General features: G+C 38.6%; 1 protein-coding gene across 2 annotated transcripts in view; it reads left to right on the top strand.

Annotated features, from left to right (window-relative positions):
- The first annotated feature begins 1,362 nt into the window (after nt 1–1,362).
- ngfa (nerve growth factor a (beta polypeptide)) overlaps nt 1,363–22,848 on the top strand; it is a 38,650-nt gene continuing 17,164 nt past the window's right edge. The window contains exons 1-2 of one of the 2 annotated variants that reach the window (XM_017488212.3): nt 1,363–1,667; nt 15,776–15,868. The gene's annotated coding sequence lies outside the window, so the exon portion shown is untranslated. The remainder of the gene's footprint in view (nt 1,668–15,775; nt 15,869–22,848) is intronic. The other variant, XM_017488210.3, reaches the window with a different exon arrangement.

The following is a 22,848-nucleotide window of genomic DNA, read 5'->3' as shown; positions in this document are numbered from 1 at the left end:
TAGTGAGGTCAGGCACTGATGTTAGATGAGGAGGCCTGGCGTTCCAGTTCATCCCAAAAGGTGTTCAGTGGGGTTGAGCTCAAGGCTCTGTGCAGGACTCTCAAGTTCTTCCACTTCAGACCATGTCTTCATGGAGCGCGCTTTGTGCTGGAACAGGTTTGGGCCTCTAAGTTCCAGTGAAGGGAAACTATAACGCTACAGCATACAAAGAGCCTCCATACAGCTGTGTGCTTTCAATGTTGTAGTAACAATAAACGTGACCTTTTTACACCGCAGCGCTGGTGAATTCTCTAATCAGATTGGTCGAAAGGGGTTTTCTTTAAAAGAAGCTCTGACAGTAGCTTCAGCTGCAAATCCCAGGTTTATATTAATGCACTTATTCGAATGCTAACACGGACAGACGTTCCGCATAAACAGATTTTATAATGTCTATTTGTTGATATGGTGAAGTTTTCTGTTTATTTAACATTTATGGAAGGAGTCTCCAGTGTCAGAGCTTTGCAACAATCAGAGAATTAGGAAGAGCTTTCTCTCTCTCTCTCTCTCTCTCTCTCTCTCTCTCTCTCTCTCTCTCTCTCTCTCTCTCTCTCTCTCTCTCTCTCTTTTGTGTCTTAACTTAACAAGAGCAAGAAGAAAGAGAGACTGCTGAGGAAACAAGTGTTTATAGCTGCTGTAACATAAGTGATAACTTGTTCCAAAACATTCAATGTAACCACAAATGGATAAAACATATTTAATGCATTTTTAAAAAATGGCAAATTGCAGTGGTATAAGAGGAGCGGAACAGTTCGGGATGTGCTGTTAGAGGAAAATAATCAACTTCAAGGTGGTAACTGTTGCTTCACTTAATCACGACACCCGTTGATTGTTTTCCTATAGCAGCACGCCCTCATGTGTTTTATTCCTTACATACTTCATGTGCAGTGCTTCAGTAAAACATGTAATCACATGATAATTGCTTGAGGAATAGTCTGTCTGTGTGTGTGTGTGTGTGTGTGTGTGTGTGTGTGTGTGTGTGTGTGTTTTAGTGAGTCAGTAAAGAGTCATTAGAAATTGTAACGTTGATGATCCAGGCATATATATTCGCTTTTGGTCCATGAAATGGACAACTTGTGGGGGGGACAATTAGCAAACTACCTTAACACAAATCCATCTTTCTCTCGGTTGACTTTCTTCATCTTCTCTACAGTCTACTCATATAGAGGGGGAAAAAAGAGAAAAAAACAACACTTTGATGGGTGTCCAGAGTGGAGATCTCGGCAATAAAACTCAATCAATATGAAATGATGAGCTGTGGAGGGGAGGAGCAGCTGAAACGGAGGGAGGGAAGAAGGGAAGAAGGGAGGAGGAGGAGAAGTGAAGGCATTAGGACCTGCTGGTTCACTCAGTGCAAGTTCAGAGAGGAGAAATGTACGAGTGCAACTTTCACCGCCATCAATTTTCCTGAAAAGAGAGAGAGTTGAGCCTGGATAATCAGATTGTTTAACAACAACAACAACAACAACAACAAACACACAACAAGAGGATTCTGAGTTTGGGATAAAAGAAAAAATATATCTTTTTTTTTAAGAATTAAACAAGCTGGACTATTATCAACGTTGGGACTTGTTTGATTTTTGTACACAGTTGCGAGAGAGGAAAAAGAGAAGAGATCTGAGAGATCTGAGGTAAGGGCCGACGGCTGATCTGTTCCTCACTGAGGCTCTGTGCATGTGTGTGTGTGTGTGTGTGTGTGTGTGTGTGTGTGTGTGTGTGTGTGTGTGTGGGCAATGGTTTTGACTATTTTCTCTACCTGTCCGTGCAAAACCGAGACGTCTGTCATTATGTGTATGAAGCAGAAAGACCTGAAATGCAAGAAAGGAAATAATATCATATAACATAATATCGTAAGAATATGTCTATATATAGTCGGGGGGAGGGGGGGTGGGGGGGGGGGATTGATTGATATTGTGGATGGTGTAGTTTCAAAAGTTTTCAAACCGAGATATAAAGTTCCAGAAAAGTTCACAACTATGAGAATTATTAAGGAGGAGTGTAAAGCTGTGCTGTTTGTTCACTTAATTGGAGTAAAAGTCCACAGCTTAAACAAGAATAAACTGCGGTCTGGAACAAATTCCTCCCACTACTTAAGTGTGTGTGTCTGTGTGTGGGAATTGATGGTGTGCAAGGTAAAGTGGGATCTTCTCAAACATTTTTCCACTCTCCCAAGGGAGACACCCCTGAAACATCAGCCATCAAAGCCCCTACAAACACCCCCCCCCCTTCTCTCTTTTTCCTTCTATACAAGCTGATCGTGTTACACAACCAGAGGGGCTCGCTATCGATGCAGACATGGAACACGTTACACGCTCTTAGTGTTTTGAGCTGGGCGGAGTCAAGGGTTAGCATGTCAGGCGGACGACACCGGACGAGCAGCCGGGGGAAATGAGCACCGGGGGGCTGTGTATCATGTATTAACGAAATGTAAGGCATCATCATGAGTACAGTGTCTCGTCAGAGCAGGGTTCGAGCTGGGAAAATAATTTGCCAACCATTCAGCCAAGCTTATTGGGTTATTATCATATATATATATATATATATATATATATATATATATATATATATATATATATATATATATATATATATATATATATATAGTAAACTGTCATTACTATATAATAGAAGAAGTGCTAGTAGTAGTAGTAGTAATAATAATAATAATAATAATAATAAAACTTAATTTATATAGTGCATAATATACATTAAAAAAGCAGAGAAATAATTGAATAAAAAAGTAAAGCAGTAAAACAGTTCAACAATAATAATGCAATAAATAATCGCAGTGACCGACAGCAATAACAACATCAATAAATATAATATGTAAAATGTATAAAAAATGAAATAAAGTGGTAATAATTAAAGTAGTATAAAGGTCATGTAAAAGTACACAGCAAAATTAAGGCAAGTGGAACAAGTAAAAGGAAGTTCAAAGCTCTTCTTCTTTTTTAAAGTTTTTTTTTTTTTTAAATGAGTGATAAATGGACCCTGTGTCTAATGAGTGTTTAATGCTACATACAATAATAGTATATCTTACATAGATCACACACAGAGCCAATAAACATTTAACAGAACAACAACGAATGACAGAACAGCAATAATCATCCGGGGGAAGGAATCAACAAAGGTTTATCAAATTTATATATATATATATATATATATATATATATATATATATATATATATATATATATATATATATATATATATATTTATATTTATATATAATTATTGTTATTAGGAAATAATGGAAAGAACAAGAAGAACTGCTAGACCATAATCCATTTCATAATAATAATAATAATAATAATAATAATAATAATAATAATAATAATAATACAATTTAACATGAGTAATTAAGCTCTGAAAATGTATTCCAATACTTTTTTGGACACGTCAGACTGAGACACCAAGCACCTCTGATATGCAAGTGAAATTTAATAAGTCACCACAAAACAAAATGATTGCAGGTCAGAAAGGTCCCTGCTGTGAGATGCTGGCTTTTATAGTTTCATCTCTAAGAGAAATTTCAACACTAATGAACTAACAGCATTCTGAAAGGAGCATTGTGTGGAGAGAAACCTTGATCCATGAAACATGATCAAACTGTTACAACTATACAGTATAACCACACAGCTGGGATGATTAGAGCCCACACGTCTAAATCCACGAGCACCAACAACGGCTTTTATTTCAAACACAGAACTGTATTTTATGTGCATTTCCGAGTCTTACACCTCAGACCCGAGCAGCTCTCTTTAAGCATGTGAAATGTAATCCGTTCGCACCAGACGAAGATGAACTACAGCCAAAGCCTGTAAAGGATAAAGAAAGATATTTAGTCAGATCTCTGCTTAGCAAAATAAATAAATAAATAAAAAATCTTAATGTATTTGTTTATCTCATGTAATTCACATAGTAAGCTTTTCATCCTCTATTGCGTCGTTGATTTCTTTCTTTCTTTCTTTCTTCCTTTCTTTCTTTCTTTCTTTAATCTTCAGATTTGGGCTAATTAGATTTACCGTTTAAACTAATTGATGTAATTCAGCTAAACTTTTAATATCCGCAAATCAGAGTTTGATAATATCACTGCATGAAGGGGAAGAAATATAAAAGTTCCCTGAAGACATAAGTGTTTACAGAGCTGAAATCCAAGACCTGCTTTTGTTCCATTTGTTTTCAAATACAATTTGTCAGATGATATTTAATGTAGGCTTGAGCCGAAGAAATCAAGCAGATGTCTTATGGAAGTTAAATGTAATAAATTAGCATAATACATGATGCCTGTTGGGCAGAAGCGTCCCTAGACACTGTATATCAGACTGGATTTAGCAGTTAAGCTGCCAGAGAAAATAAAACACTAATGAATCCGTCAAAGTTCCTAGAAAGCGTATATCTATTTATATATATATATATATATATATATATATATATATATATATATATATATATATATATATATATATATATATATATATATATATATATATATATATATAATAATGCAATGCAATTGCTACTATTATAACATAATACGATTCATTGTAATTATTATAACATAATTAGGGTCTTAAAGCTCTATACACACACCTAAAATATCAGTACACACTGGTGAATTCCTGTAAAAATATATAAAGATAATGTATAAAGAATGATATTTGCAGTATAAAAATTGTCCCTTCTATTTGAAAGTCAGATTTTCTTCATTTGGTAAACATCTCTAGTTTAAAAAAAAATTGTAATAATAAAATCCAGAACTAAAAATGTTAGTGAAGACTAAAAGTGTCAATCTACAATAATTAAATTGAATTATTATATTTCTATATGGCACTCCATCCAAGGAATAGGTCATGATTAGTACTACCTGCACACCAGTGAAAGAAAAATCCCAGAGGAAATTCACGTCATATCATATCCAGAAAAAATAATAAGGACAACCAAAGTCGCGTATCAGAGTCTGGATTTAATCATTTAGCTTAAGACCACCAAGCGCTGCATTTATTCCATTCAAAGACAAACTTGTCAAATTATATTTCTGTTTAAAGGAGAGCATCAGCAGCTCTGTTATGTATTTGAAATGTAATAAATAATTATAAGTTTTTCTGTGGAACGTGGGGGAAAAAAAAGCTGGTTTTGATAGTTTAGTTGCCTAAGAAAATAAAATCCTGCTCGACTAACAGCCAACATCTGTAAAGAATAACATGCTTCTCAGGAAGTGAGCGGGAGTTAGTGCGGGCTTTATAGAGGGGGGGGGATCCCATTTCGATCCAATAAAACCTGACGATCTCTTCTTCCTACACGTGAGCACGGTTTACTGTCCTGTAGTGTTCGCTATTAGCAATGCTATACCCAATCTCCTCAGGTCTTTAGATGTTATGGCAATACGATAACAGTTACCTGCTGGTAGAGTTCATAAGTTGCGGCATGTTCTCAAGAACGGTCTTAAGAACTTGAGTCTTGAGAGTCTTACAAATCTACCATCACAGCCGAGGAAAAAGTTCGCATGCTTTAAAGCTGTCAGTTCCACCGTCACTTTACAGACACTTTACATTGTCTGTATACAATAATGACCAGAGCCAACTCCACTCATTAAGCGTCTTCTATTTATGATGCCTAGCAACAGTGTACCCACAACTTTAACCACGTATACATGTTGTGTGAATGTTGAAAGCATGAGTTCAACAGTCCCAGGCGAACACCCCATAATGTGGACTGCGTATGGTTCTTCAGTCCGATCAAATAACGAGTAGGGAACCATTTCTGGTTCAAACCAAGAAACCAAGGACCATAATTTCATGCGCAAAGTAGGTCTTGATGTAGTACGTCGTGTGTACATTAAGTTGGTTGTACGAGTTACTGTCAGAGCGCGTTGTGAAAAATGACATGCAGAATAATCCGATGTGTGTACTGGATCAAGTGCTATTTAATAAGCTGCAGAATAAAGAGCGGTGAGTGGAAGCCATATTGTTAAAATGACCCGAATTTTGCAGAGATTATTGTGAAAGTTATAACCGAGACTATTCATGTGGAAACATACCGTTTCATTATTCAGTCCCTGATTTCTATAGTTTGCGTTTAGGTGGTGGTATAGATGCTACTGATAAAGCCTGGTTTGGATGCTTCGGACGCAGCAAATCGACATAAGCAGCTGCGTAACCCAGATCTAAATACGTGTCACTTTCCCTGCTGTAACGCTTGCACACTGGAAATGCTAGGAAATAAAATGATTCTTTATGTTTATTTGAGAAATTATTTGAGACATTCTGTAGATCAGTGGTCACCAACGTCCTCTTCCTTGAGATCTACAGTACTTTCCTGCAGGTTTCATCTCCAAGCAATATCTAAGACCTGTTTAATTTGATCAAGAACTTCTTAAGGCAACTATTAGACGGTCAGGTGGGCACCATTATGGTCGGAGCTAAAGTCTTCAGGAAGGTAGATCTCCAGGAACAGGGTTGGTGACCGCTGATGTAAATGATCAACATGCGCTTTTGGATTAGCAAAGCTTCTGTTAGAGCATGCTTTGTTGCAGGGTTGCCAGGTTTGAGTAACAAAAGCAGCTTAATTATTGATAAATAAATAAATAAAAAAGTCCAACATCATGAATATCACTGCAAAATAAAGTATCTGCATGTTTTTAATGAGGATTTTAAATTGCTATTTTCATCAAATGGATAAAATCTTGTATTGCTCAAAACGATTGCAGTGAATAGAGCAAACTTCACCTGAACACTTTACAACAGTGGGCACCAACCCTCTTCCTGGAGATCTGCCCACCTGACCATCCAATCATTGCCTTAAGAAATTCTTGATCAGGTGTGTTCCATTTTGGTTGGAGATAAAAACCTACAGGATGGTAGATCTCAAGGAAGAGGGTTTGGTGAGGGTTGTCTCACATGGCCGTTGGTGCATGTTAAGAAGTTTGGCAAGACAAAAAAAAAAAAAGATCAAAAGTAAAAAAGAAAGTAAGAAATACTTTGGCAGTACTGTAAATGTATATGGTAATGTCAATAAAGAATTGAAGAAAAGAATTGAGCTGAGTCGAATGAGGGGACGAGATGGACGGTATACATGGTAACACTGATCTGAGGTATGGAAGCAGATGGACAATGGCCCTCTCCTCCTATACAATGATGTGCCTTGTTATTATTCATGAGGCCTCTCGGGTTTCCCATTGAACCTGAGTTAAAGGTCTCTCTCTGTAGATATGTGCTCACACAGCGTAGCACGCCGCTGTGTAATGAGACGTAATGAGGGCTAATGAGAGCAGCTGGGACGCTCACACACACTCTCAGGGGAGTTACAGCCGACTTCATTCACCGAGTTTCCTGGTACAAATTTATACAGTCCCTCATTTAGTAATAATCCTGTATCTACTGTACAGATTAGCGACACTGTGTCTAGCACTTTTGAATTCAACACTATTATTATTCACCGTAGAAACACTGTAGAAGCATCACATCATCACAGGGTTGATTCCGGGGAAGTTACGCGGATCTCACAAAGTCTCCAAACATTTCTGAACAAATGTTCATTACTTTATTCATTCTGGCATTTATGGCTTGTTAATGCTAACTGATGCAGTAAATAATATTTGTCAAAGGAACCAACAACAACACAACACAAGCACCCAATTTTATTTCATTTTATTTTTTTGCAGTGGTTTACTGTATGTTCTGGAAGTTTCCGATGGTGAAGTTAAACTACAAAAGTTCAAATTAAAGTTCAAGTTTAACGGTCATGTTAGTCTGACCTCGTGCTAATACTATACTAAGCTCAAAGTCTGCATATTTCTGAACCAAGAAAGAAGAGCTGTAAAATAAAATAAAATAAAATAAAATAAATAAGAAAAAAAGCAATTAGGCCAACAGTGAAATGTCTACAGACGTAGCTGGTTATATAAGACATTGTAGCTCATGTGTGGCTTTTTCTTCTTGGTTTAAGAACAGCGCTGATAATTGAACATAGCCAGCGAGTAAAGGAAGCTTAAAGTAGATTAGATATAAAGTGTGATTTCCTGATCTTTCCAGCTACAAGAGCTGCAGGATTCAGAAGGTAATTTGTTTGTGTATGTGGCTCTAGTTGCACCGTTCCACAGTGATGTGTGTGTGTGTGTGTGTGTGTGTGTGTGTGTGTGTGTGTGTGTGTGTGTGTGTGTTTCACAGAGACATGTGTTTAGGAAGAGATTCACCGTGTTTATCTTGGTGACACCAAGCTGAGTCAGACTTCACGTCACTGAGACGCGACTGAGCCGGAGACATTTACTCACAACGCGTTTGTGCATGAGAGTGAGAGTGAGAGTGAGAGTGAGAGAGAGAGAGAAAGAGAAAGCGAAAGAGAGAGAGAGTGAGAGAGAGAGAGGGAAAGAGATAGAAAGAGAGGGAGAGAGAGAGAAAGAGGGGGGGGGAGAGGGAGAGAGGGGGAGTAAGAGATAGCTTGAGAGAGAGAGTGAGAGAGAGAAAGAGATGGAGAGAGAGAGGCGGGAGATAGAAAGAGAGAGGGAGAGAGAGAGAAAGGGAGAGTGAGCAAGGGAGAGAGACAGAAAGAGAGAGGAAGAGAGAGAAGGGGAGAGAGAGAGGGAGATAGGGAGAGAGAGAAAGAGAGAGAGGAAGAAAGAGAGATGGAGAGAGAAAGAGAGAGTTAGAGAGAAAAAGAGTGAGAGGGAGAGAGAGGGAGAGAAAGGAGAGAGAGTGAGAGAGGGAAAGAGAGTGAGAGAGAGAGAGGGAGAGAAAGAGAAAGACAAAGAGAGAGGGTTAGAGAGAAAAAGAGTGAGAGAAAGAGATAGAGGGAGACAGAGAGAGAGAGGGAGAGAGAGGGAGAGAGAGGGAGAGAAAGGGAGAGAAAGGAGAGAGAGTGAGAGAGGGAAAGAGAGAGAGTGAGAGAAAGGAGAGAGAGAGGGAGAGTGAGAGAGAGAGAAAGAGAGAGTTAGAGAGAAAAAGAGTGAGAGAGAGAGAGAGAGAGAGAGAATAATCCATTATTATAATAATATATTATATGATAATATTCTGATTATAATACATCACCATCACCACTATCTGTGGATGCCATCACCTCACAGTCCTCTAGATAACACAGTTATTCTACATCAGTCTGAAAAGTTTCGTTTTTCCCCTTTTTTTCACCTCAGAAATGAATGTCAGAAGGCTGTAATTCAGGTCGTCTCGCCAGTTTGGTTTGGCACTCGGAGCTCTTTATGTGGGAAATGTCTGCGGTGGAGATTAATGGGAAGAAAACCTCCAGAATAAAGATTGCTTTTAAAAATGAGCACTTACTGTTGTACTTGGAAGCGTATTTTGTGCCTTTGTTGCGTATTTAATACGTTCATTTACTCGTTTGATAATGCTTCGGTTTGGTTTTTATAATTACAAACAGGCATATACCAACATTTCATTTGAAAATAACTGCTTATGTTAAATAAACCAGAACTTCTGAATCCCAGCTTCCTTTTCTCTATGGTGTGTGTGTGTGTGTTGGGGGGGGGGATTTTTTGGAGCTACAGTAATAGGCATAAAATGATAATTAGCTATAAAGTTAAATAAATGTGATTTTTATATAACCGCCACTCTGCGTGAATTCCCGTTCTGCGTGGGCGTTTGAACGAATGTCGTCACGTGTTCAGAAATCCTCAGTTCCACTCAGCAGCTGCACGATCTCGTAACGTTTTCTTCATCGTCACTGAGGCGATAAACTGCACCTCTCGCCTAGTTTAGCATTCATTATTATACATTCATTCGTTATAATTTCCCAACTGCTTACATTCTTTATTCATTTAAAACAACACGTTTGACTTTTTATCCATTTATAGCTACGTTTAATGTTACAAACCATCAGCTAAAGATTAAAACCATTACCATGATTTGTCCTTAATGGTATCCACTAGACATAACATGCCACCAATAGAAGGCAACAAATTACCAGTAGAGACCCACATGTACCATTACAGTTTCCATTAAAACCAATACATTTTCCACTATAACCATTAAAACCATTACAAATACCATCCATCCATCCATCTTCTATACCGCTTATCGTTTTCAGGGTCACAGAGAACCTGGAGCCTATCCCAGGGAGCATAGGGCACAAGGCGGGGTACACCCTGGACAGGGTGCCAATCCATCGCAGGGATGGGTTACACATTTACACACCCATTCATACACTACGGACACTTTGGACATGCCAATCAGCCTACCATGGACTGGGGGAGGAAACCGGAGTACCCGGAGGAAACCCCGGCAGCACGGGGAGAACATGCAAACTCCACACACACAGGGCCACGGTGGGAACCGAACCCGGCGTGCCTCTGTTCAAACATTCATTATTTGAATTAAAGTCAGCAGTATTGTCAGAGCTGCAGCCTTGGAAAATGACTCAGCACTTTCTGACTAACAGACTAGAATACTGAACAATGCTGTGGTATAAAGGAGGCTGCCTAAGTAAGCAAGATGTGATGAAAATGAGAAACATGAAGAAAAAAAATAGTCATATTCCTGTTTTTGGACTGCCAGATGGTAGTCATTTATCTACCATCCCATGGTTTCATTTAGATAGCTAATATAATGCTAGCTGGCATAACAGGCAGTACTACCTAGCATCAGTTAGTCAGTTAGCTAGTTATTTTTGTCAGCTTGGTCCTCACAACAAGCGCTGTACAAACTAGTAAGGGAATATAAGCAAAAAAAAAAACAACAACAAAAATTACATATACAACAAGCTAGACATGACAAGACATTACCTGGCAGGCGGTGTGTGTCACGCAAGAGTTTAGCTAGCGATGCTAGTCAACTCACTACCCATAAGAGCTAGCTACAGTATGTTTAGTTGTGTTTCTATCTAAGCTCAGAAGCTAGTAAGCAGTTGGGAGTCAACAGAACCATATAGGACCAATCTGCTATAAAAAATAATTTATCATAATATGAGAATTTAATTTCAGTACATGGGCAGTGACTCGGTCTAAGATTATTATTAAGATCTTATTTGTCTCCACTCATCGTAAGATGATGATTTTAGCATGACGTTGACTGACAAATGGTGGCTCACGTGCTAAAATAAGTGTAATGTCTACCGCTGTGCATCCTGATATTTAAGGGGTATACAGGTGTATACAGATGTGGCCTTTAAGAATGTGCATTTTTTTTCACATGGTTTCACATGATTACCTTGCAGGCACGCTTCTTAGAATTTAATTTCATTTGTTGTGCTTCACACAATAAGCACCAGGTGGCGCATGGAACAACACACTGTAGCTGAACACAGTACAATAAATAAAAAAAAAACGGAATGTGTGGTCTAAAAATATTAAGTTTCTCATCAATACTTATGATAAAGCTAATTTAAAGAAGTTTCTAATTCGAGATTTAATTATATAACGTGAGCGTGATCGAGTCACGTAGTACAAGTACAATAACTATAGTATTTAAATGAACGTGGCTGAAGCATGTATGCTAGATTAGCGCCGTGGTAACATGCAGGCTGTCGTATGCCTTTCTTGCCAGTGGAAATGTTTGTTCTTTTCTTAGATTAAAAGTTGTAATATTTAAAGAAACTGGTAAACCATACATAATGTTTTTTTCTTCAATCTAACCGACCACACATTCCTTTTTTTTTTCAGGCTCGACAACGTTTAATGTGCTCTGCTGCTTGTTGCAAAACGGTTGCAAGCAGTGTTTACTCAAATGAAACATGACTGCCCCCTACTGGTCTCCACCAGTATTTCCGGTGTCCACAGCATGTGCTTGATTCCGCGTGATTCCGTATGAAATCGTAGGATCCCTTTTCCTTTGATGCGCATTTTCAATGGCCACATCTGTAAACATGAGGTAACACATAGGCCAGATTCCCTTAATCATTAACAATGGGTAAGAGCAAGGAATATTGCTGTGACGTGCAGCAAAAGGTTGTTGAGCTTCACAAAATGGGGCGTAGCTATAAGAAACTAGCACAAGCATTGAAAATGCCCATTTCCACCATCAGGGCAATAATTAAGAAGTTCCAGTCAACTGGAAAAGTTATGAATCGACCTGGAATTGGACGTGTGTCTATATCGTCTCAATGCACTGTGAAGAGGACGGTGATCTCCAAGGATCACAGCTGGAGAATTGCAGAAGTTACTGTATGCTTTAAACTATTTCAGAGTGAAGCAAGAAACTTTCATTTCCACTCAGGATACACTGACAGAATGTTTGGGAATTTGAATTCCAACTTCCATGTCCATGATGACCTCATAATAGTCTTTACAGCAGCTGGCCAATCAGCTGCTTCGTTTCAACTTACCCTCGATGAAAGAGCACACTGAAGAGATCGACTCTCCTCTAATCCCTCTCACTTTATTTCTACATTCTTTACTTATTTATTTCTTTTATCCCCCCACCACTTTCAGCTATTTGCAGGCACAGTATTTCCTACAGGAAGTGCACGTCTAATTGCATATATTGATTAATAAATGGACTTCAAATGGTATCAGGTCTACAGTAAAGCACGACTGGTTTTATTAGGATTTCATATCTTGGTATTTCTACAGTATGTGAGTGCAAAGTTAAAACGAGGGGGATTGAACCGCGGCCTTCCGGATTGGTTCGCTTGTTTGGACACACATGGAGTTTGTTTGGGTTTTTTTTTTTTTTTTCAACCAGCTGTGTTTTTGTCATACAAACATGCAAATCTGTATGATTTATGCAGTTACTTCTTGTGGTTACAATCATGATATCTCAGTGTTTACTTTCTGTCATGGCTTGTTCTTGATCAATTCCTATTTGACGATATTTAGAGCAGAAGACATATGGAAGTACTTCGTATCGAGATTTGTAGCGTTTGATCGCATAATTCTTTTGTATATAAAATTTGATTTGTCCAATTTGTTCGTTATATAATAAATGATATAATAAAAGAAAGTTCAGTTGTTGGGAAATACAGATGTATATTTATCTGCTTTTACGGTTAAACGCCACCACACACTGATGGATGGAAATTTCCATTCAAACAAATGATGTTCTATGACAGTTTGTCACTTTGCTTATTGCTCCAGCATCCCTGGTATGATCCTGAGCTCAGTGTACTGTCTGTTCGGAGCTTTTTCCATAAGGGTTTCCACAGGGCTCTCAGGTTTCCTCCGTCTACAAATAGGGTGAATTGGCTACTCTAAATTGCTCCAGGGATGAATATGTGTGTGAATGTGTGCGTTTGGTGCCTTGTGACGGACTGTCCTTCCACCCAGGGTGTATTCCCGCCTCCTGTCCGGTTTTCCATGGGATAGGCTCTGGATCTAGTATAAAGCGCTTACTAAAGATGGATAAATGAATTCATAAATGAGTGAATAAAATCACCTGTCTAGATAAAGTGCCATAATACAGAAAGGCTTGTTGTGTTTGGATCAGGGGATAATATGCCTTAAAACTGTACGATAACAGTCGATATCGTGCGATCTTACGTTCACCTATTGAAGGGTTTTAGCTCACGAACCAGTTTCCTGTGCTCCATGTTCATGTTTTCTCTTCCCCGTTCCTTGTAGGATTACAAACGATAAACTTATCTCTATTTTCAACCATGTGCGACATAAAATTAGTATTCTTTAACTGCAAAAAAAAGGCGCACTTGTATACGACAGACCCTTACACTAAATTGTTTGTGTTTTTCTCCATTAGCTAATGATGGTTTGCAAAGTCCATAATCCATTTAAAATCCTGTTAAACTCTCTGACTCACCCTGCACCATGTGTGTGTGTGTGCCAGTGTTGTTATAGTAGTGACTTATTTATAAAAGAAGTGATTACCAAAAGGCCCCGAGGCCTGGAGAACACTCAAAACCTTTACAACACTTTGTAACCTGTTTATTTAAAATATGTGTGTGTATGTATTATTGAACACGTGCTGAGAAGTGTTAAAATACCCCACAGTGTGTGTATGATTATATGGCAACCTATGATTTATATCTGTACCCATCAAAAGTTTTTTAAGCGGTTATACTTATTTTATTGCCATAACCACTGCTTATTATGATGATTGAAAGTTAATGGTTCGCACAGCTGCACAAACAGTGTTAGAAGTGCACACACACACACTTTCTTTTTGAAGTCTGGACTAAAGTGTGTGTGTGTGTGTGTGTGTGTGTGTGTGTGTGTGTGTGTGTGTGTGTGTGTGTGTGTGTGTGTGTGTGCATGTCTAGCATTGTTTGTGCAGCTGCAATGCACCTGTAAAATAAAAAAGGACATGGTACTCATCATAGGAATGATCATATTTTTTGTTTAGTTTTATCCCTTTTTCCTTCCAAATCATTTATAGCCAGTTTCCACCCACTAGCTAGCTCTCGGTTATTGCCCCGATCCAAGCTGGAAAATGTCTAACATACGTACAGAATGTTACCACTGGTGCTGTTGAGTTTTTTATGACTTCTGACTTTTTATCCCTTTTTTTCTTTCTTTGAGAAGAGTGTGGAGAAACAGATGCTTGTGGAGTAACAGAAGCGTGAGGAATAACCGATGTCTGTAGTGTGACAGAAGTGTGTGGAATAATAAATGCTTCTGGAGTAACAGAAGTGTAACAGCGGTGTGTGGAGTACAAATGCTTTTTGTTACAGTCACGTAAGGAGTAACCAAAGTGTGATGAGTAACAGGTGTGTTGAGTATCGGAAGTATGTGGAGTAACGTGGAGTAACAGAAGTGTGTGGAGTATCAGAAGTGTGTGGAGTATCAGAAGTGTGTGGAGTATCAGAAGTGTGAGGAGTAACAGAAGTGTGTGGAGTATCAGAAGTGTGTGGAGTATCAGAAGTGTGTGGAGTAACAGAAGTGTGAGGAGTATCAGAAGTGTGAGGAGTAACAGAAGTGTGAGGAGTATCAGAAGTGTGAGGAGTATCAGAAGTGTGTGGAGTATCAGAAGTGTGAGGAGTATCAGAAGTGTGTGGAGTATCAGAAGTGTGAGGAGTATCAGAAGTGTGTGGAGTATCAGAAGTGTGTGGAGTAACAGAAGTGTGAGGAGTAACAGAAGTGTGTGGAGTATCAGAAGTGTGAGGAGTATCAGAAGTGTGTGGAGTATCAGAAGTGTGTGGAGTATCAGAAGTGTGAGGAGTATCAGAAGTGTGTGGAGTATCAGAAGTGTGTGGAGTATCAGAAGTGTGTGGAGTATCAGAAGTGTGAGGAGTATCAGATGTGTGTGGAGTATCAGAAGTGTGTGGAGTATCAGAAGTGTGAGGAGTATCAGAAGTGTGAGGAGTAACAGAAGTGTTTTGAGTAACAGAAGTGTGTGGCGTATCAGAAGTGTGAGGAGTAACAGAAGTGTGAGGAGTATCAGAAGTATGTTGAGTAACATTCCAAAAATTCCAAGAATGTGTCATATTTCTTTCAGTGTGTGTGTGTGTGTGTGTGTGTGTGTGTGTGTGTGTGTTGTGTGTGTGCAATTACACCTCAGTACTTCATTTACTTACATACTAAAAGTCTTTAATGAGTTACGTGTGTAGTAGAGATTTTTGAGTGGCATGTGTGGGCCAGATGGAATTATTTCGGGTCAGATCCGGTGTGAAAGTTTCCTGTCTCACACCATGTTGTAATATCAATGCTACGTTTATAGATAATTGCTTGATAACGGATTTCTTCTATACAATTTAATTATTTTAATTCAATAACAATATATCATTTTATTTCATTTCACTGCTGTTCAGCCTTAGTTTTAATTCACAAAGACTCACATCTCATTTTTCACTACCACAGACCATTTGTATATGATTTGATGTATTTTTCATTTTTTTCCAGATCCATGAATTTATTTACGTTTGAATGAAGAGTGCACAGACAGTAGAAGGTCATTTTCAAAGTAGCAGATGTGAGCATGAGTGCTGGAAGATGGTAAGCTCATTGATATGAAGCACAGTGGCGTTTAGCCGAACAACGACTCCACTGTCATGAGGACATCATTGAATGTCAAGGTCGTAAAGATACGGCGATCTGGAAAATGTGTTGGTGTAACACTCAAGGTCCTTTCCTCCCACGCTACTTCTGCTGTTATGTACGAGTTCAATGTGATCAGCCAATCACAAACATGATCATGTAACATGTACTGATTAGCATAAAAATTGTGGTTTCAGGAAATTTAGGAACTTTAGCCAAGGAGTTTTAGCCCGGGAACTTAAATCAGTAATTTACATCTCAAAACTTTACCTCAGGAAATTCAGATCAGGAACTATAGCTGAGAAATTTCACCCAAGGAACATTAGCCCAGGACCTTCAGTTGAGGAAATCTAGCCCCTGTAATTTGCACCGTTGAACTTATCCTGGGGAATTTAGATCAGAAATTACTGATAAGAATTTTCAGACAAGAAACTTCAGCCCAAGAACTTTAACCTAGGAACTTTAGATTAGAAACTACAGCTAAGGAACTTAAGCTTAAGAACATTAGGCCAGGAACTTTAATTGAGGAGTTTTAACCTAGTAATTTACACCTCAGAACATTAGCCAAGGAATTTGAGAACAGGGGCTATAACTGAGAAATTTCAGCCATGGAGCCTTAGCCCAGGAACTGAACTATAGCTAAGAATGAGCACCCAAGGAACTTAAGTCCAAGAACTTTAACCCAGAAATATTAGATCAGGAACTATAACAGAGAATTTTCAACCGAGTAACTTAAGCCTGAGAACTTTAGCCCAGAAACTTTAGATCAGGAACTATAGCTGAGAAATATCAGGGAAGGAACTGAAGCCCAAGATCTTTAGCCCAGGACCTTCAGTTAAGGAGCTTTTGCCCCTGTGATTTGCACCTTTGAACTTTAGCCCAGGAAATTCAGATCAGAAACTATAGCTAAGAATTTTCAACCAAGGAACATAAACCAAAGGGCTTTTGCCTAGATTAGATTAGATTAGATTAGATTAGATTAGATTAGATTAGATTAGATTAGAAACTACAGCTGATGAATTTCAGTTAAGAAAATTAAGCTCAAGAACTTTAGGCCAGAACATTAATTGAAGAGCGTTAACCCAGTAATTTACGTACCAGAACTTTAGCCAAGGAACTTGTGAAAAGGAGTTATGTCTGAGAAATTTCAGCCATGGAATTTTATCCCAGGAACTTCAGATCAGGAACTATAGCAGAGAATTTTCAACCAAGGAACTTAAGCCCAAGTACTTTAGCCCAGAAACCGATCAGGAACTATAGCTGAGAATTTTCAGCCAAAAAACTTTAGCGCAAGAACTTTCGCACAGGACCTTTAGTTGAGGAGCTTTCCCCAGTAATTTACAACTCTGAACTTTATCCTAGGAACTTTAGGTCAGGAAATATAGATGAGAAATTTCAGCCAAGACATTTCAGCCCAGGAACTTTAAATCAGGAACTATTGCTAAGAAATTGAATCCAACATACGTCAACTTAAGAACCTTTGCCCAGAAACGTTAGATCAGGAACTATAGCTGAGAATTTTCAACCAAGGAACTTAAGCCCAGAACCTTTAGTTGAGTATCTTTCTGACAGTAATTTACAACTTAGAACTTTATCCTAGGAACTTTAAATCAGTAACCATACCTGAGGAAATTCAACCAAGGAATTTTAGCTCAAGAACCTTAACCCAGGAACTTTAGCCTCAGCCTAAAGTTGAAACATTTAAACATTTAGAACCTCGGTAGACATTCTGAACGCATCACCATCTTCATTCAAATTAGAAAGTTTTTAATTCTGAAAAACTTTATCGGCTGGAACTTACAAAAAATACTTACAGTGCTATACGATATGAACACAGCGTGATACCTTTTCTCTAGTTTATTCTGTTTATCTCAGATCTTGCCTCGTGGTTTGGAAGAGTAAAACTCCTACAAGCTGTGATTATGCACTTCAGTGTTATGTTAATGTAATGTTGATGTAACACTATCATGTGTAATGATCACAGCAAACTCTAATACTGATTCATCATGGCAGCTCTTTTCCAGATCATGTAGAACAGTTCATAATATCAGGGCATTACATTGTTATTTTTGAGGTTCACTGGCCATTAAGTTACTATGGGACTCTTGAGGAAGGAGAAACATAATTACATTTCCACACACATACTGATGCTTTAACCTGCTGGTACTGTGTGCTTCCAGCCATGTTTATATATAACGGAATGTTAAATCCATCCATAAGATATCCTAGATTTCTCAATGTCAAGGATCTGCAGGATGGTTCTAAGATCCTTCGAGTGGTTGTAGGATCCTCCGTGTGGTGCTAGTATCCTCAGTGTAGTTTTAGGATCCACAGTGTGGTTCTAGGTTCCTTGGTGCACTTCTAGGATCTTCAGTGCTGATGCTGTTCTAGCATCCTCACTGTAGTTTTAGGATCCTCCGTGCAGTTCTGGGATCTTCAGTGTGGTTCTAGGATCCTCAGGACAGTTCTAGCAACCTCCCTGAGATCCCTGGATCCTGTGTGCAGTTCTAGGCTTCTCAGTGCAGTTCTGAGGTCCTCAAAGCCGTTCTATGATCCTCATTACATTTCTAGGAAGCTCAATGCAGTTCTTGGATGCTCAGTGTGCTCAGTGTGGTCAATGGATCCGCAGTGCAGTTCTAGGCTTCTCAATGGAGGTTTAGGACCCTCAGTACAGTTCTAAGGATCCTCAGTGAGGTTCTTAGAATCTCAGTGTGGTTTTAGGGTCTTCCGTGCAGTTCTAGGTTCCTCTGTGTAGTTCTAAGATTCTCAGGGTGGTTTTAGGGTAATCAGTGTGGTTCTATGATCACCAGTGCGATTTTAAGATCCTCAGAGTGGTTCTCCAGGAGGTTCTAGGATCTTCAGAGCAAGTACAGAATCCTCAATGTGGTTTTAGGCTCCCTGGGATCATTCTCAGTGTTGTTTTAGGATCCTCAGTATGGTTCTAGAATCTGCACTGTGGTGTTAGGATCCCTAGGATGGTTCTTAAGGTGGTTCTTGGAACCTCAGTGTGGTTCTAGGAAATGATTTGGTTGGTTGCCTGATTGAGCTAGTCAGGATAATTTCTGCTCTGAGAAAAAAAGATTTTTGTAGATATTGTATTGTTGATTACACTGCGATTGCTGATGATCTTAAGGGCTTTACACTGAGAAAACTAAAAAGCTAGCGTTCCCACAACCTTATCATGGTGCTGAGCTCATTTCTGTCAATTGTGAAAATCAGAAATGTCTCGCTGTGTTTATTGTTTCAGGCAGAGGTTATGAAATTTCCGTAACACAACGCAGCAGTGCCGAGTGAGACTGATTACACGTTAGGGACAATTGAATCACAGCACTAACTATAAACCCTGTCTACCGTCCTCCATCTGCTTTCACTGTTAGACGTCTCAATGATCTTAGCAGCCGACCGTCCAGGAAACCTTCAATTTGTCTCGTCTGCTTCTCCACTGAACCGTGCGAGAAAAGATTATTCTGACGATTCTGTACAGAAATCATGCACACACAAAACACGTGAAATTGCTTACGTTTTTTTAGGATTAACTGCCTTTGTATTATCTTTTTTTATAATAATTATAATAATAATTATAATTTTAAAATGTTTTAAAGTGCCTTCACGACACCGAAGTTCACGTCACAAATGCAGCATGCAAATACAATTCACAAAACACTCAAACACAATATTATATATATATATATATATATATATATATATATATATATATATATATATATATATATATATATATATATATATACACAATTATACATATGCATATATATACACAATTATACATATGCATATATATACACAATTATACATATGCATATATATATATATATATATATATATATATATATATATATATATATATATATATACATTATACAATATTATACATAAAACACTAAAACACGTATTATAATTAATTATTATGTAACCATGTCACAGAGAATATGCAAGCCTGGAGAGATGAGTTTTTAAAGAGCTTTTGAATCTTGAAACGGATTCACAGTTGCGGATGTGATGGGGAAGTGAATTCCAGAGCTTAGGGGCGATGTGACTAAAGGCTCTTCCACCCATGGTGGTAAAGTTCATGTCCGGTATTGCTGGTAGACCTGCTGAGGAGGATCGCAGTATGCAGGTAGGGGTGTAGTTCTCCATGAGGTGAGTGAGGTAAGTGGGAGCATGATTATGTAGGACTTTAAATGTGAGAAAGAAAGAATTTTGAATTAAATTCGATAGGCAACAGGAAACCAATGAAGCTGGATGAGTAGAGGTGTCACATGGCTGGTTGATTTGGAGCATGTAACGATCCTTGCTGCAGAGTTTTGGATTATTTGTCGCTGGTGAAGTAGTTTATTAGGGATGCCAGACAGGATGGAATTGCAGTAGTCAATGCGGGATGTGACGTAAGCATTGACCAAGACTTCTGTGCTGTGTTATGTCACTTTTACTGGATAAAAGCTGAAATATACGACAGGTTTTTATTGTTATTATTATTAAAACAGTGCCATTTTTCTCTGGTGTTTGAATGAACCACGTGAGAACATAATTTTTCCTTAATTTTTTTTAACTAAAATAACAAGCAATAAGACTTCCTGCAGATTTCAGTGATTAGTAATACGTATATATCGGAATACAGGAATATATTCCTTTTTTTAATTTATTTATTTATTTATTTATTACATGTATCTCAGTCTAGCGTTTTAATCTAGAGAGAACATTGCATTTAAAGGTTTTATTTTGATTACAGCACAGGAGCAACACAAGACATTTGGACAGTCATTTCAGACAGAATCGATTAGACGTAACTCTGTTTTGCCATGGCATGTATCTCTCCAGCAACTTGATCAAATTGTGATGGTTACTGTGTGAGGAAATGACACAGCAAGGTTTTCGACATCTTTTGGCACACCGACTGTTTACCGCTCTGTTTATTAAATCTGACGCAACATGAACTTTGCAGGAATTTAGCCATGGCAAGATTAACAAGCAAATAAAGTCATTTTGATGAAATATATTTATGGTTTCTTGAAGTTGAGGTGCCAGAAATCAGGCAGAATTTAGTTGAGGTGCCAGAAATCAGGCAAAACTCCATTCTGGCCAAAATCGAATCGTTTATGCTGTAAAGCTAACATAGCCAAGAAGCTCATAAGCACCACTTATCAACAAAAAAAACCCTCAGCGCATAAATTAAATCCAGAGCTGGTCTAAAAAACAACAATCCCAGCCATGAAACCACCATTGTCTTTCTTATATTGTTTTACAATTCAACCACAGGCTCTATGTGATTTGAGCACGGTATGATGTACAGTATGATGGAGCTGGATTTTCATTTGGTTACAACAGGATCATTTCTGCCTCTAAGTCAACATTTCAATCCCTACCAGACTTATTATTCATAAAACAGGCAAGTGTCAGGATTAATATTTTGTTTCTGTCATAATACAGTTGTTAGTACGAATCCCAGGACTGCCACAGAGCCACTGTTTTCAGTAAGAAAACCCGGGGAGGGCAAAGGAAGGGTAACTGTGTTTTAACAGGGCCTGTGACACGCACAAACATGTCAGTTATTCATTTGAAGTCAAGTGCACTTGATTTATGGATTGTTTTAAACTTCTCCACAGTCTGCGCACTTTCTTTACTGAGAAAGAGAGAGAGAGAGAGAGAGAGAGAGAGAGAGAGAGAGCTTCCAGAGAAAGCTGGCTTAGAGGAGTTAAACCCATGATCTCTTTCTAATGAAGTTAATGTTTGTCTTGAGGCCACAATCTGCAGCACAGTATCTCAATCATTGTTGTCCCATTAACATCTACATGAACTGTGCCTCGATGTTTTTCCACTTTTACAGTAAAATGGGCGGGGCAAATCCACTGTGTTGACTCTATAAATGGATAGTTTGGTACATGCAGGGTTAACCAATACTGATACTCATTGCTTAAGTTATTTTTAGTTCTGTGGAATAGTAGGTCTAGTAGAAAAGTCGCGGATAGCGGGCTGTCAGGCGCGCTCGTTAGAATATCTGGACACATCATTTCAGACTGGTCTGATCAGTGAGTTCGGCTGATACTTTATCGTCTGTCTGGTTTGGGGGGGGGGTTGGTTTAATTCAAACTTTCAATTTTATTAAACGAATTTTATTAGTTTTATCAATTTTATTAAATTTATTTTATTCGTCAACTGGTACTCTGACACTTAGCTACGTCCACCAAATGACTTCTGACTTCCATTTAACCATGGTGGTATGAACTGAACAGTATTGCTAGCATGGGATTGCAGCTAGCTACTGCTGTTGCATTTCATAAGTACAGTAGATAGAAATATGTCCACGTGTCCAGGATGTCGCCCGCCTTGTGCCCGGAGTCCGCTGGGATACTGTAGGCTCCTCCATGACCCTGTTTAGGATAAGTGGTATAGAAAATAGATGGCTGGATAGATGGATGTTAAGGTGGGGGGGGCCTAGTTTGACGTTGCTCATTTCAGAATTTCTGCCAGAAAGAGCCAAAAAACTGACCAGAATTTGACTTTAAAAACTATTTTGACTTTGAATTACTTTCTGTCACCTTTGACCTCAGGTTAGCTCGGTATGCAGTCTGTCATGTAGCACTATTCTGCCACCGATGACTCTTCAGAGTAAAATAATTGAACAAGATTACAGAAACCTACGTTTCTAAGTTCACTAAGTAAAGGAACACTTGTACACCTGCTCATTTATGCAGTTATCCAATCAGCCAATCGTGTGGCGGCAGCACACAGTGCATACACTCATGCAGATACAGGTCAAGCGCTTCAGTTAATGTTCTCATCAAACATCAGAATGGGGAAAAAGTGTGATCTCTGTGACCTTTATCGTGGCATGGTTGTTGGTACCAGATAGGCTGGTTTAAGTATTTCAGAAACTGCTGCTCTCCTGAGCTCCTTTTCAGGAAGTCTATAGTAACTCA

Source organism: Ictalurus punctatus, chromosome 15 (assembly GCF_001660625.3).
Source record: "Ictalurus punctatus breed USDA103 chromosome 15, Coco_2.0, whole genome shotgun sequence".
NCBI lineage: Eukaryota > Metazoa > Chordata > Actinopteri > Siluriformes > Ictaluridae > Ictalurus > Ictalurus punctatus.
This window is presented reverse-complemented; position numbering and strand designations above follow the sequence as displayed.